Source organism: Panthera onca, chromosome D3 (assembly GCF_046562875.1).
Source record: "Panthera onca isolate mPanOnc1 chromosome D3, mPanOnc1 haplotype 2, whole genome shotgun sequence".
Lineage (NCBI taxonomy): Eukaryota > Metazoa > Chordata > Mammalia > Carnivora > Felidae > Panthera > Panthera onca.
The window spans coordinates 71,492,305-71,507,008 of NC_138350.1; the positions used below are offsets into that span (position 1 = coordinate 71,492,305).

Consider the following 14,704-nt stretch of genomic DNA (forward strand, 5'->3'; position numbering starts at 1 on the left):
TAACTGAAATTAAAAATACACTAGATATAATAAACAGTATCTAGAGAAAGCAGAAGAATTGATCAGCAACCTGGAGGACAGAGTAATGGAAAACAATCAAGCTGAACGGAGAAAGAAAAAAAAATGAAAATAGAAATAGAAAAGTAACCAACACCATGAAGTGCAATAACATTTGCATTATAGGGATCCTGGAAGGAGAAGAGAGAGAAAGGGGGGCAGAAAATGTATTTGAAGAAATAATAGCTGAAAATTCCCAAATCTGGGGAAGGAAACAGAAATCTAGATCCAGGATGCACAGAGAGCTCCCAATGAAAGCAACCCAAGTAGGCCACAAGAAGACATAGTAATTTAAATGGCAAAAAGTACTAATGAAGAGAGAATTTTAAAAGCAGCAAGAGAAAATAAAACAGTTATATGCAAGGAAAATCCCAAAAGGCTATCAGCTGATTTTTTTGGCAGAAAGCTTGCAGTCTGGAAGTGAGTGGCATGATATATTCAAAATGCTGAAAGAAAATAACCTGCAACCAGAAATACTCTATCCAGCAAGGCTGTCTTTCAGAATAGGAGAAATAGAGTTTCTAAGACAAACAAAAGTTAAAATAATTCATGACCACTAAGCCAGCTCTACAAGAAATGTTAAAGGAGACTCTTTGAGTGGAAAAGAAAAATGATAAGCAGAAACAAGAGAAGTAAGAAGCACAAATGCAGTATAATTAAGTAGAATTAAGCTATAAAAATGAGTCAACATGAGGTTTGGATGGCTCAGTTGGGTAAGTGTCCGACTTCAGCTCAGGTCATGATCTCACGTTTTGTGGGTTCGAGCCCCACGTCAGTCTCTGTGCTGACAACTCGGAGCCTGGAGCTTGCTTCAGATTCTGTGTCTCCCTCTCTCTCTGCCTGTCCCATGCTCATGTTCTATCCCTCTCGGTCTCTCAATAATAAATAAGAGCTAAAAAAATTTTTAAAAATAAATAAAAATCAGTCAAGGGATTCACAAAATAAAAGGACATGAAGTATAACACCATATACCTAAAAGGTGAGGGGAGATCAGTAAAGAATGTGTTAGACGTAAGCAGCCATCAACTTAATATAGACTGCTATATGTTTAAGACGTTATATGTAAACCTAATGGGACCTACAAATCAAAAACCAGTAATAGATATGCAAAAAATAAAGAGAAAGGAATCCAAGTGTTTCATTGAAGAAAGGCAGCAAACCATGAGAGAGGAATAAGAAAAGAAAGGAACAGAGGAAAGCTACAAAATCAGCTGTAAAAAAAGTAATAGCAATAAGTACAAACCTATGAATACTTTAAATGTAAATGGACTAAACACTACAATAAAAAGACATAGGATGACAGAATGAATAAAAAAACAAGACACATTTATATGCTGCCTACAAGAGACTCCTTTCAGACTTAAAGGCACATGCAGATTGAAAGTGAAGGGATGGAGCAGCATTGACCATGCAAATGGCAATAAAGAGAAAGGTAGGGTAGCAATACTAATATCTGATGACAAAATAGACTTTAAAACAAAGACTGTAACAAGAGGCAAAGAAGGGCACTATATAATAATAAAGGGAAAAATCCAACAAGAAAATATAACGATTGCAAATACTTATGCATCCAACATGGGAGTACTCAAATATATAAAACAGCTTATAACAAATATAAAGGAACTAATTGATAGTAATGCAATGATAGTATAGGGCACTTTAACACCTCACTTACATTAGTGGATGGATCATCCAAACAGAAAATCAACAAGGAAACTGTGGTTTTGAATGACACATTGTACCGGATGAATGTAACAGATATATTCAGAACATTCCATCCTAAAACAGCAGAATACACATTCTTTACAAGTGTACATGGAACATTCTCCTGAATAGATCACATGTTAGGCCACAAAACAAGTCTCATTAAATTCAAAAAGATTTGAATCATATGATATATCTTTTCTGACCACAAAACTATGAAACTAGAAGGCAACCACAAGAAAGAAATCCGGAAAGAACACAAATACATGGAGGTTAAATAACAAGCTATTAAACAATGAATGGGTCAGCCAAGAAATTGAAGTGGAAGTCAAAAAATACATGGAGACAAATGAAAATGAAATAGTCCAAATCTTTGAGATGTAGCAAAAGCTATTCTAAGAGGGAAGTATATAGCAATACAAGCATACCTTAGGAAGCAAGAAAAGTCTCAAGTAAACAACCTAACCTTACACCTACAAGAACTGGATAAACAAGAACAAACAAAATTTCAAACCAGTAAAAGGAAGGAAATAATAATGATTAGAACAAATATTAATGAAATAGAAACTAAAAAACAAAACCAAAAACAACCAGTAGAACAGACCAATGAAACAGGAGCTGGTTCTTTGAAAAGAACAACAAAATTGATAAACTTTTAGCCAGACTCATTAAGAGAGAGAGATAAAGAGAGAGAGAACACATAAATAAACAAAACCAGAAATGGAAGAGGAGAAAAAACAACTGACACCACAGAAATATAAGGGAGTATAGGAGAATAACATGAAAACTTCTTTGCCAACATATTGAAAACGCTAGAATAAATTGGTAAGTTCCTAGAAACATAAAACTTCCCAAAACTGAACCAAGAAGAAATAGAAAATTTGAACAGACTGATTACCAGTAATGAAATTGAATCAGTAATCAAAACCTTCTAACAGGGACACCTGGGTGGCTCAGCTCAAGTTATGAGCTCACGGTTTGTGGGTTCAAGCCCACTGTTGGGCTCTGTGCTGACAGCTCAGAGCCTGGAGCTTGCTTCAGATTCTGTGTCTCCCTCTCTCTCTCTGCCACTCCCTCACTCTTGCTCTGTTTCAATCTCTCTCAAAAATAAAACATTAAAAAAAAAACTATCAACAAACAAAAGTCCAGGGTAAGATGGATTTCACAGGTGAATTCTACCAAACATTTAAAGAAGAGTTAATACCTGTTCTTTTCAGAACACCTCCAAAAAATAGAGAGGAAGGAAAACTTCCAAGTTCATTAAATAAGGCCAGCATTACCATGACATCAAAACCAGATGAAAACACCGAGAGAGAGAGAGAGAGAGAGAGAGAGAGAGAGAACTACAGGCCAATATCTCTGATGAACACAGACACAAAAATCCTCAATAAAATATCAACTGACTTAATCCAACAATACATTAAAAAAGTCATTTATCACAATCAAGCAGGATTTATTTCCAGGATGCAAGGGTGGTTCAATTGTTGAAAATCAATCAATGTTATACATCACATCAAGAGAAAGGATAAAAACCATATGATAATTTCAATAGACGCAGAAAAACCACATGGCGAAGACCAACATCAATTCATGATAAAAACCCTCAACAAAGTAGGTTTAGAGGGAACATACCTCAACATAATAAAGGCCATATATGGAAAACTCACAGCTAACATCATCTTTAATGAGGAAAAACAAAGAATGTTTCCCCTAACGTCAGGAACAACACAAGGATGTACTACTCTCACCACTTTTATTCAACATAGTACTGGAAGTTCTAGCTATAGCAATCAGACAACAAAAAGAAATAAAAGACATCCAAATTAGTAAGCAAGAAGTTAAACTTTAACTAGTTGCAGATGACATGACACTATATATAGAAAACCCAAAAGACTTTACCAAAAAAATTGCTACAACTGCTAAATGAATTTAGTAAAATCACAGGATACAAAATAAATGTACAGAAATCTGTAGCATTTCTATACACTAATAATGAAGCAGCAGAAAGAGAAATAAAAAAAAAAACCATTCCAGTTACAATTGCACCAAAAATAAGATACCTAGGAATAAACCTAACTAAAGAGATGAAACACCTGTACTCTGAAAATTATAAAACACTGATGAAAGAAATTGAAGATGACACAAAGAAATGGAAAGACATCCCATGCTCACGGATTAGAACAAATATTCTTAAAATGTCTATACTACCCAAAGCAATATGCACATTCAGTGCAATCCCTATCAAAATAACACCAGCATTCTTCACAGAACCAAAAAAAATCCTAAAACTCTTATGGAACCACAAAAGACTTCGAATAGCCAAAGCAATCTTGAGAAGAAAAGACAAAACTGGAGGTATCACAATTCCTGATTTTGAGATGTACTAAAAAGCCAGTATGTTCTAGAACAAAAATAGACAATTACATCAATAGAACAGAATAGAGATCCCAGAAATAAAGCTACAATTATGTGGCCAACCAATATTCGACAAACAAGGCAAGAATATGCAATGGGGAGGGGAGTGGGAGGGAGGGGAGGGTGGGTGATGGTTATTGAGGAGGGCACCTTTTGGGATGAGCACTGGGTGTTGTATGGAAACCAATTTGACAATAAATTTCATATATTGAAAAAAAAAAGAATATGCAATGGGGAAAAGACAGTCTCCTCAGTAAATGGTGTTGGGATAACTGGACAGCAACATGCAAAAGAATGAAATGGGACCACTTTCTCACATCATACACAAAAATAAACTCAAAATAGATTAAGGACTTAAATGTGAGACCTGAAACCATAAAAATCCTAGAAGAAAACACAGGCAGTAATTTCTCTGACATGGGCCATAGCAACATTTTTTTCTAGGTATGTCTCGAGAAGCATGGGAAACAAAAGCAAAAAAAATTATTAGGATTACATCAAAATAAAAAGTTTCTTCACAGCAAAAGAAACAATCAACAAAACTAAAAGACAACCTACTGGATGGAAGAAGATATTTGCAAATGACATGTCCAAAGAGGGTTAGTATCCAAAATATATAAAATAATCACACAGCATAATACCCAAAAAACAAATAGTCCAATCAAAATTGGCAAAAGACATGAACAGGCATTTATTCAATACATACAGATGGCCAACAGACATAAGAAAAGATGCTCAACATCACTCATCATCAGGGAAATACAAATCAAATCACAATGAGTTATGACCTCACACCCGTTGGAATGGCTAAAAGAAAAGCACAAGAAACAACATGTTGGTGATGATGTGGAGGAAAAGGAACCCTTGTGCAGTGTTGGTAGGAATGCAAGCTAGTGCAGCCACTGTGGAAAATTCTATGGAGATTTCTCAAAAAACTAAAAATAGAATTACCATATGATCCAATAATTCTGTACCCAAAGAAGACAAAAACACTAGGATTTTTTTAACACAATTTTAATTTTAACACAGTTAAACACTAATTTAAAGGACACGTGCACCCTTATGTTTATTGCAGCATTATTTACAATAGCTAAATTATGGAAGCAGCCAAGGGTCCATCGATAGATGAATAGATAAATAAGATCTGGAGTGTGTGTGTGTTTGTGTGTGTGTGTGTGTGTGTGTGTGTGTGTGTGGTTGGGTGGGTGTAATAGTCTACATAATGGAAAATTACTCAGCCATAAAAAAGAATGAAATCTTTCTATTTGCAACAACATGGATGGATCTAGAGATTATAATGCTGAGTGAAATTTGTCACTCAGAGAAAGACAAATACCAGATGATTTCACTCCTATGTGGAAATTAAGAAACAAAACAAAGTAGGAAAGAGAGAGAAAGCAAGAAACAGACTCTGAACTATAGAAAACAAACTGAGGGTTATCAGAGGGGAGGTGGGTGGGGAATGGGTCAAATAGGTGAACGAGGTTAGGGAGTGCATTTGTGATGAGCACTGAGGCACATATAGAATTGTTGGATTACTATGTTGTACACCTGTAACACTGTATGTTAGCTATACTGAATTAAATTAAAATGGAAAATAAAAATAAAAAACTAAGACACCAACATTGTTACATTACTGTGACCTAGACTCTGGACTTTCTTTGGATTTCTTCAGTTTTTTTCATTAATATCATTTTCCTTCTCAAGATACAATCCAGTGTACTACCTTATATTTAGTTGTCATGCTTCATTAGTATTCTTTTCCTGTAGCAGTTCCTGGTGCTCCTTGTTTTTCTTGACCTTGACTATCTTGAAGAATATTGGCCAGTTATCCTGTAGAGTATCTCCCAATCTGGGTTTGTGTTGAGTTTTCCTCATAATTTCAGCTGGGTTTATGGGTTTTTGGAAAAACTACTGCAGAGGTGAAGTACTCAAGGATATGTGATAGCCATATGACATCACTGGGCATGGTCACGTTCACCACTTAGTTAAGCAGAACGAAGTTTGCCAGGGTCTTACCATCAAGTTACTATTTTTCCCTTTTCCTACTCTTTTTCTTTGGGAACAAGTTACTACATCTAGTCCACTTTGTAGCTTCCCTACCTCTCTTTAATGGCTGCAATCAGCAATCTGACCAAGATCTAGTAAGTTTATAACATATTCTTTGTTAATTCTCTAGCACACATGTAGATAGCTTTAGAAGGCAGTATAGCTATATGCTGCTGCCTGTGGAAGAATACCTCCTCCCTTGAAAACCTGGGTTAATTGCTCAGAGGGAGTTCAACAGTAAAACTCATACAGTCACAAAATTTCCCATGCCTTATCTGTATGGAAGAGAATTGGACCCCAGGGGAGATACTTTACATGTTTGGATTGTGATACAGCAGAGCAGCAGAGAGGGCAGAAGTCTCACTTAATACCTCTTACTTTGATTGTTTGTTTTATTTTCTAGTTATCCCTAAGTGAATTTATTTAAATACCGTATTTTGATCTCTGTTCAGACACAACTATAATATGGAGGGAACTGGAGGCCATTTAGTTAACTTTCATAACCATCTCTTCATGCTTATTACAGAATTAGCTTCAGAATCCCAAACTAAATTGAGTAATTTAGGAATGTTTCAGTAAGTGTGGCATTAAGCTCTCAACTTTGTACAGGTCATTTTTTTCTCTTTTGTCAAAATATTCCTGTGGATATAGAATACAATTTACTCTTTGCATTACATAACCAAAGGTTGCAGAAATGATGGTTTCCTTCTCTTTTGAAACCTAACAAATGTTTTCATTATTGAAGGTGAAGGCCACAGTACTTTGTATTTTTATGTTGACAACCCTTATAGTGAAAGAATTATTTTTGGTGGATTCAGTAATTATTGTAAGGATGAGATAATAGGAATTTTCAAACATATTGAAATGAAAGTTGCATGCGTTCATACTGTTTCCCCATCTTTTCTCACTTTTTCTTACTTTCTTTTCTTAATTTAATTAATTTGTGACAGCTGTTTGCATATTGGAAAAGGCAATCTTTTGTAATATTAGTAAAAATATTATTCCAGTTTGTCATGCATTTTTCAGTCTCATTTATTATGCTTTTCTATATAGAAGTTTTAGTTTCAATATAGTAATATTTATAGATACTTTCTTTGTGGGTTCTTTTATTATGTCATACTCTTACAACTGCCTCCCCATACATTTTGACAATAGAAAAAAACTCGGAGACAGAAGGCATGATAATAAAGTCATATAATCAGTAGTGACTCTAGCACAGACTTCCATTGTTTTAATATCCTAATTCCAAACTTTTTTTTTTTTGTATTATATTATCTTTAAACACAGCTATTACCCACAAAGTGAACAGTGTGGCTACCACTGAGTTCCAAATACTGTCTTGAATTTGGATGAATCGGCTTTGAAGAAAAAAGAGAGAAAGAAAGAAGTAGAAAAACAAACAGGAAAAGGGACAAAGATATTGTTGTTGTCCCAGTGTGATAGAACCTTAGTAGTGGCAATCTGACAACCTATCTGCACCCTAGAAGATAAACTGTCTAGCTACTGCCTGAAAGACAAAATAGTCTGCCTCCTAATTTCTGCCTCCTATTTAATCCCTTGATTCTTTTCACTTTACTCCAGAAAAAAAAAATATCATCCATCATGCCTCTTGATGATGATAAACATGTCAATTTAGGCCAAAAATATATTTTTTGCTGTAGTTATAATAGCAACCAAGAATCAAACTTAAAACAAATATTTATTATTATAGTTGAATCCCTGTATCCTGTATTTCAGAATTTTCACATGCCCTATGTTATATTTGGAATTATTCAATAAATTTACCAACCTTAATTCGATTTGATGTGGGTCTTTGGGTAAATCAACACATTTATTGATTATTTAAAAAACCAAAAAGGACTTTTAAAAAGACCCATCTTTTTTTGTAGGAATTAATACTGTTCTATTTAGACTGACCAGAAAGAATACTGGAATTTGATGCACAGCCACAATTTATGATTATATAATATATTTTTATTACTTAACCATCTCTGATTGTTGTTCTTTTTGTTTGCCTATTTAATAGATTCGAAGTATGACTGCTAGGTTCAGGCCAGTAAACCTCTTCTTTTTTTTAAAATATAATTTATTGTCAAATTGGCTAACATACAGTGTGTAAAGTGTGCTCTTGGCTTTTGGGGTAGATTCCTGTGGTTCATTGCTTACATACAACCAGTGTTCATCCCAACAAGTGCCCTTCTCAATGCCCATCACCCATTTTCCCCTCTCTCCTACGTCCCCATCAAGCCTCAGTTTGTTGTCCGTATTCAAGTCTCTTATGATTTGCCTCCCTCCCTCTCTGTTTGTAACTATTTTTCCCCTCCCCCTCCCACATGGTCTTTTAAGTTTTTCAAGATCCACATGAGTGAAAACATATGATATCTGTCTTTTTCTGACTCACTTATTTCACTCAGCATAATACCTTCCAGATCCATCCACGTTGCTGCAAATGGCATGATTTCATTCTTCCTCATTGCCAAGTAGTATTCCATTGTATATATAAACCACATCTTCTTTATCCATTCATCAGTTGATGGACATTTAGGCTCTTTCCATAATTTGGCTGTTGTTGAAAGTATCCTGATAAGCCTTTTTTATGGTTTACAGTTTGTCGTCTCCCTTACTGTAATACATCAAAAAAGGAAAAAAAAAAAAAAAAGATGAGCTTACATGAGTGGTCATTCACCTGTGGTTGCAATTTCTCCATGCTTCCCATCTGACTTCCCAGAAAGGGGACTAGAACAGAATTGGACAGCCTCTCTCACTCTTGCATGCTCTCTTTCTCTCTTTCTCTCCGTCTTTCTCTTTCTCTTTCTCTATGTCTCTTTCTCTTTCTCTGATATGTGTAGACCTAGAAGGACAAACTCAAAAGGAAACAGGGTTCTAAGGAAATGTCTTTCATATGCATTCTGTGCACCCCTGTAATTTTGCAGCAGCTTCATAGTGGTGATATAAGGCTCTACTTCTATAAACTTAATTGGAATAAGTAATAATTTATCTTAGTTTTATATCCTCTTTTATTCTTTTTATTTCCCTTTAATTTGTTTTGGTGGCTATAAAATTCAAGGATGAGTACCTAGGGGTTAGAGCCAAGATGCTTAATAAACCTCCATGCCCTGCCAATGCGCTCCTGGCCTAAGATGCTGCCTCCCACACCCGTTCTCTTCTCGTCTATCAGAAAAATAGCATTTGGTGAGTGTGTCATATTCTGAAACTCTCATGCTCCGAGACATTTCAGAGCATTGAAACTAGCCCATCCTGGCAATGACCATTTCTACAGCTACACTTAGACAGTAACTTTAAATAAAGTCTTTTAAAATTTGTTTTTAAATCCCATGGACAAAGTTGGAAATTTGCCATTAGTAGAAATCAATGAGCCATCAAATGTGATTGCAGTTGTTTTGTTTTGTTTTCTTTTGTTTTTTTGGTCACTGGGTATCCAGAAACAGTAAAAGTTCTTAATAGTATTTATAATACTAAAGAGGATAGCTTGAACTTTTAGTTCTTCCTATTTAATATGTATTATTTTCAACTTACTTTAACTTGAATTTCTTACTGAAAAAAATCAGTTACTTAAAAAAAAAAAAATTAAGACTACCTAGCACTGATTCAATTATTTTTTTCTTAACAACACAGCTTGTTAGCTATTTCACTTTGGTAGTGTCTTATTATCAAAGGAAATTGCATGGGAAAACGCTGCCTCTTAAAGCCTACCATACTGATTTGTATCAGCAATGCATGTGTTCTTTAGATGTTCTTCACGGCTGGAGAAAAGGATCACATGGCAGCCTGGGACAAAGCACCAGATGGCTGGGATAAGGTGAACATGGATAAAGGCACATGAGAGATGGGAGGGGAGATGTCACAGCTTGTCAGTCTTTATCCCTAGAGGAAGCTCTGGTGACAGGGGAATGATTGAAATGGCATATTCCAGGTCCCTAGACGTGGAGAAGGGATAAATAATGACTAGGAATTCAATGACATAAACTCAAGGGAAAGGATGGAAACAAAAGGAGCTGGGGACAGGGTAGAAATGGAGTTTTCCTACAGTTGGTGAAAGATGCCAGGAAGAGACATTGATGAGAGAGATGATTAAAGTTAGCCTTACAAAGCCTTGGAATAGAGACAGCTGGAAAGGGTACAATGATTAGTAAGAAAATACAGAGAATGAAGAGACCTGAAATGAAGTACATTTTTCTTGAAGTAGACATGTGGGTTGACAAAAAGGGGAAAACAAAGGATGAATTTTCTTTGCAACCTGATAAATGAAATAGGGAGAGAGATTGAGCTGACCACGTCTTATCCTTACATGGAGGAAGCACTCTTGTCCCCAACTCACTTGACCTATCAGACTTAGCCCAAATCCTTCCCAAAGCCTTTCTGGTAAGGATCCTAGATTTCCAACAAGATATCATGAAACTAGGCCAGCAGAGGCAGACTTTCTGCTTTCTGGATCTGAAGACAGATTAAATAATAATAACAATTCCTTGAATACATATCATATGCCAGGTTCTGTGAGCAGCCCTTAAACCCAGTTTATATCAGCACATAGGCCTGCATGTCAGATAAATTGGATCAGTTTTCAAATGTGGAGGGTAAGTATCAGAGAAGCTAAATAATTTTCCAAGTTATGTAGTCACAAAGTAGCAGAGCAGGGATCCAACGCCCCTTCTATTTAATTGTAATTTTCTAGTATAGTGCATTAGTTTACATAAATGATGGACTAGCCACCTTCCCAAGCTGCCTGAGATCCACTCTATTTTGGATAAACCCTTTTAAAAGGTACTTTATTAAATAAACAAAGTGAAAATAAAGAATACAATTCATTCACACATGTGTAGGTTGACCAGTTTACCAGATAGTATTTTCTTCTCATTTTGTCTTTTGAAAAGGCTTCAAACTCTGAGAGATGTAGTTATCTCTGCTGATATAATACCACCTTACAGGTATTTTTTTTTTTTCATCATATATCTTTGTGTGGCCATAGGTGATCCGTCTTACCATGCAACACTGGCCTGTCAATTCTCTTTGATATATGGCTTTGGGATAAAAATCACAGTTCCTATAACAGATCCCCAGGTTCTTTTCTAGATGTACAAGTTAACTCAAATTAACTTTTTAGGCATCTGATCTGCTTCTTAATGAAAACATTATTTCTCTTAGGCATTACTCCTGTACAAGCACATCTTCTACATTGTTTGGCACATAGTTGGATTTTAGGAATGTGTTCACCTCTCATTTGGTACAAAATGAAATAGTCTCTTTGTAAATCTACATTCCCTTGGAAGCTTCCTCTGAGTTCAGTTTTTTAATCTACTTTGTAATTTATTAGCAGAGTAATCATGATTAGTATGACCAGCTTGTAATAATAGCTCACTTCCTTCCCAGGACATAATCTCAAATACCCATTTTTGAGGGTTCTGAAAGGGAATTTTCTGATAAGTCTCAACATTATAATTTCACAATTTTGCAATGCCTTTCATTTAGCTAACACTGCAAGAATGTATTGGATGCCTAGGATGTCACTAAACGTATGGTGCTAGATTTAGGGATTAGAGTGATGAACAGTTTAGACTTGGTTTTTCCTCTTACAGAGAATATAATTTGGTATAGGATACAAAAAAAAAAAAAAAAAAAAAATGACTAGGCCATTGCAGTTCAGAGTAGGAAGTGCCTATAGGGGACTTCACCCAAGCCTGTGAGAGTCTAGATTTAGAGGGTCCTAAGCCAAGGTGGGAATCAGTGAGGTGATACCTGAGCAGAAATCTGAAGGAGAAGCCCAGGCCAGAGCAGGAGACAAGTTGGAGGGAAGTATTCTAGCTCAGGCTGTGGCACAGAAAAGTAGGAGAGGTGAAAGCATGGGGTCTTCATGAAACTAATTAAGGTCAGTGACCCCAGAGACCTTCCACTGTATCCTTCTCAGGTTTACCCCTGCCCAAGACAACTGAGAACATAGAGCTTGAGATGAGAGGAGCAATATGAGAGGTGAGAGTAGATAGGTCCTTACAGTGAAGCTGGGGCAGGGAGAATTACCCATTACTGAGCTGGCTTTCCTCCCTGGAATTGGAAGATGGATTAAAACAGCCCTTCATGCAGTGCCTCACACATAGTAATCCCTCCATGAATATTGAATGGATTAATGATTGGACACATAAATTGATCTTAGCAAAGAAAGTCCATACGTGCATGATCCAATTCCATAGCACTACTGCTATGATAGTTTGTAAAATAAGAGGTCTGCAAAATAATATGTTTCTGGGAACAGAATAGAAATGGCTTAGTGAGAAAGTGTTCTGATTTATAAACAACCACCTTACTGAAAATTTAGCATGGAATTTTTAAAAATAAGAGATTATCTTGCCTGGGTGGCTCAGTCAGTTAAGTGTCTGACTTCAGCCCAGGTCATGATCTCACAGTTCATGAGTTCAAGCCCTACTTCAGGCTCTGTGCTGACATCTTAGAGCCTGGAGCCTGCTTCAGATTCTGTGTCTCCCTCTCTCTCTCTCTGCCCCTTCCCTGCTTCTTCTCTCTCTCTCTCTCTCTCTCTCTCTCTCAAAAATAAATAAATATTAAAAAAAAAATAAGAGACTATCTCAAACTTAGTAATTGTCTTACATGTATCCACCTTATGTCTTAAAATTAGTTCCCTATTCTCTTAGGGAGAAATCCACAGTTTAAAAATAAATAATTCTTCATTTCAAGCATAGCGGTAGGAGCTTGATAGACATTCAATAAATGTTGATTATTCAATTTTAGATACTAACCCAATAAATTATTTTATGTAAAGATTAAGATTTGGGGCGCCTGGGTGGCTCAGTTGGTTAAGCGTCCGACTTCGGCTCAGGTCACGATCTCACGGTCCGTGAGTTCGAGCCCCGCGTCGGGCTCTGGGCTGATGGCTCAGAGCCTGGAGCCTGCTTCCGATTCTGTGTCTCCCACTCTCTCTGCCCCTCCCCCATTCATGCTCTGTCTCTCTCTGTCTCAAAAATAAATAAACATTAAAAAAAATTAAAAAAAAAAGATTAAGATTTAATGAAATGTTATAGAGATCATTAACTTCTATCTCATATTAACGTAAAATAAAAAGTGGCTTCAAATCACTATTTTTTTAAATTCACATTTCTTAGTTTTACTAAAGTTCTGAATACACTAGCTCAAAAGCCATGATTCTTTGAATTTTGAAAATAACATGAAACTTTAGAAAAAAATGTTAGTCTTTGTAATTTCACATTTACAGCTGACCTTATTTTTGGTAGGTTTGTGAAATTACTTTGTGAACTACAAAAACTTTAAACCAAAACTTAAATTTTATCTACTTCTCTATTTGGACAATTAAAATCTAGAGTTTGGAGTCAAGGGAGCAATGATAAGAAAAGAATACAAAAGGAAAAGAGATAGAGTTTGCCCTGAGGACAATTAAATGTTCCTGTCATTTCATTAATGTTATCTATTTATATTTTACTTAAATCTTCAAGCTAATAAGGAGATGCTGTGAAAAAAAAATCTAGTTGATCTGGCAGCCACATTTATAGGATTTCAGTTAACAGTATGGGGAATGATAAGGAAATAAGCCTATCGGTGTTTGATGCTTAACACAAATTAAGTATTTTTGTGTTTTTGTGATACATCTTATCTTTCATGTGCCTCATAGCAAGTGGAGGTCAGACAGTTAATAAGCTCAGAGGAAAACTAATGTCTGTAAATATATAGTAAAATCCTGAGAGAAAAAAAACCCTCTTTGATATCTAGACGGAACATGGCTTTATAGAAAAATTAACCCAATGATATAATTGTTACCAAGGCTATTGCAATAACGTCATAAATAGTAGTAGTTGTCGTTAGTAGTAATACTAGTAGTAGAAATAGTAAAGAGTAATTTAGAAACCAAAGTTTTAAAACTGTTCTTTTGATTTATATTATTTTCAGAAATCACTTCCTTTCCCTGGATTGTACTATGATAATTTTTTAAAAAGAGATTCTTACAAAAACAAAAACAAAAAAAAATAATAAGACTATGTTATAGGGTGGCAAATGCACCTCTTCTTCTCCATGACAACAGATAAAGAAGCCGTAACCGTGGCAACAGTAATGGGCCAGGGAGATTAGGCCCAGACTGGAGATTAGGCCTCCAAGAGCAAAGAAAAAAAGTCCTGATTGGTTCCTTATTGAGACCTTATGTGAAGATGAGTGACTGTTGAGAGAAAGCCTGGAGGATTAGTACAAACAAAATTAATTCCCTGTATAAAGAAAGAAGCCATCTCTTTGTTACAAAATGTGTCCGTTCCTTTTCAGACTAGGACTGTTTACACTGGGGTAAAAGAGTCCGCGATTCATTCTATTCTGAGCTTTATCTGTGTCATCTGCATCTAGACTAGCTCTGTGAGAAGGCACTCCTGGAGGCCTGAGGAGAACAGCATCTGTGTGCAGGCTCTCATTGCTCGGCTTCTAGGCAGCCCCTGAGTGGGTGGGGAAGTCAACT

General features: G+C 35.9%; 1 protein-coding gene across 2 annotated transcripts in view; it reads left to right on the forward strand.

The window, feature by feature from the left end:
• The window catches only part of DCC (DCC netrin 1 receptor), a 1,134,523-nt gene that overhangs the window by 776,833 nt on the left and 342,986 nt on the right, over nucleotides 1-14,704 (forward strand). The window lies entirely within an intron of this gene.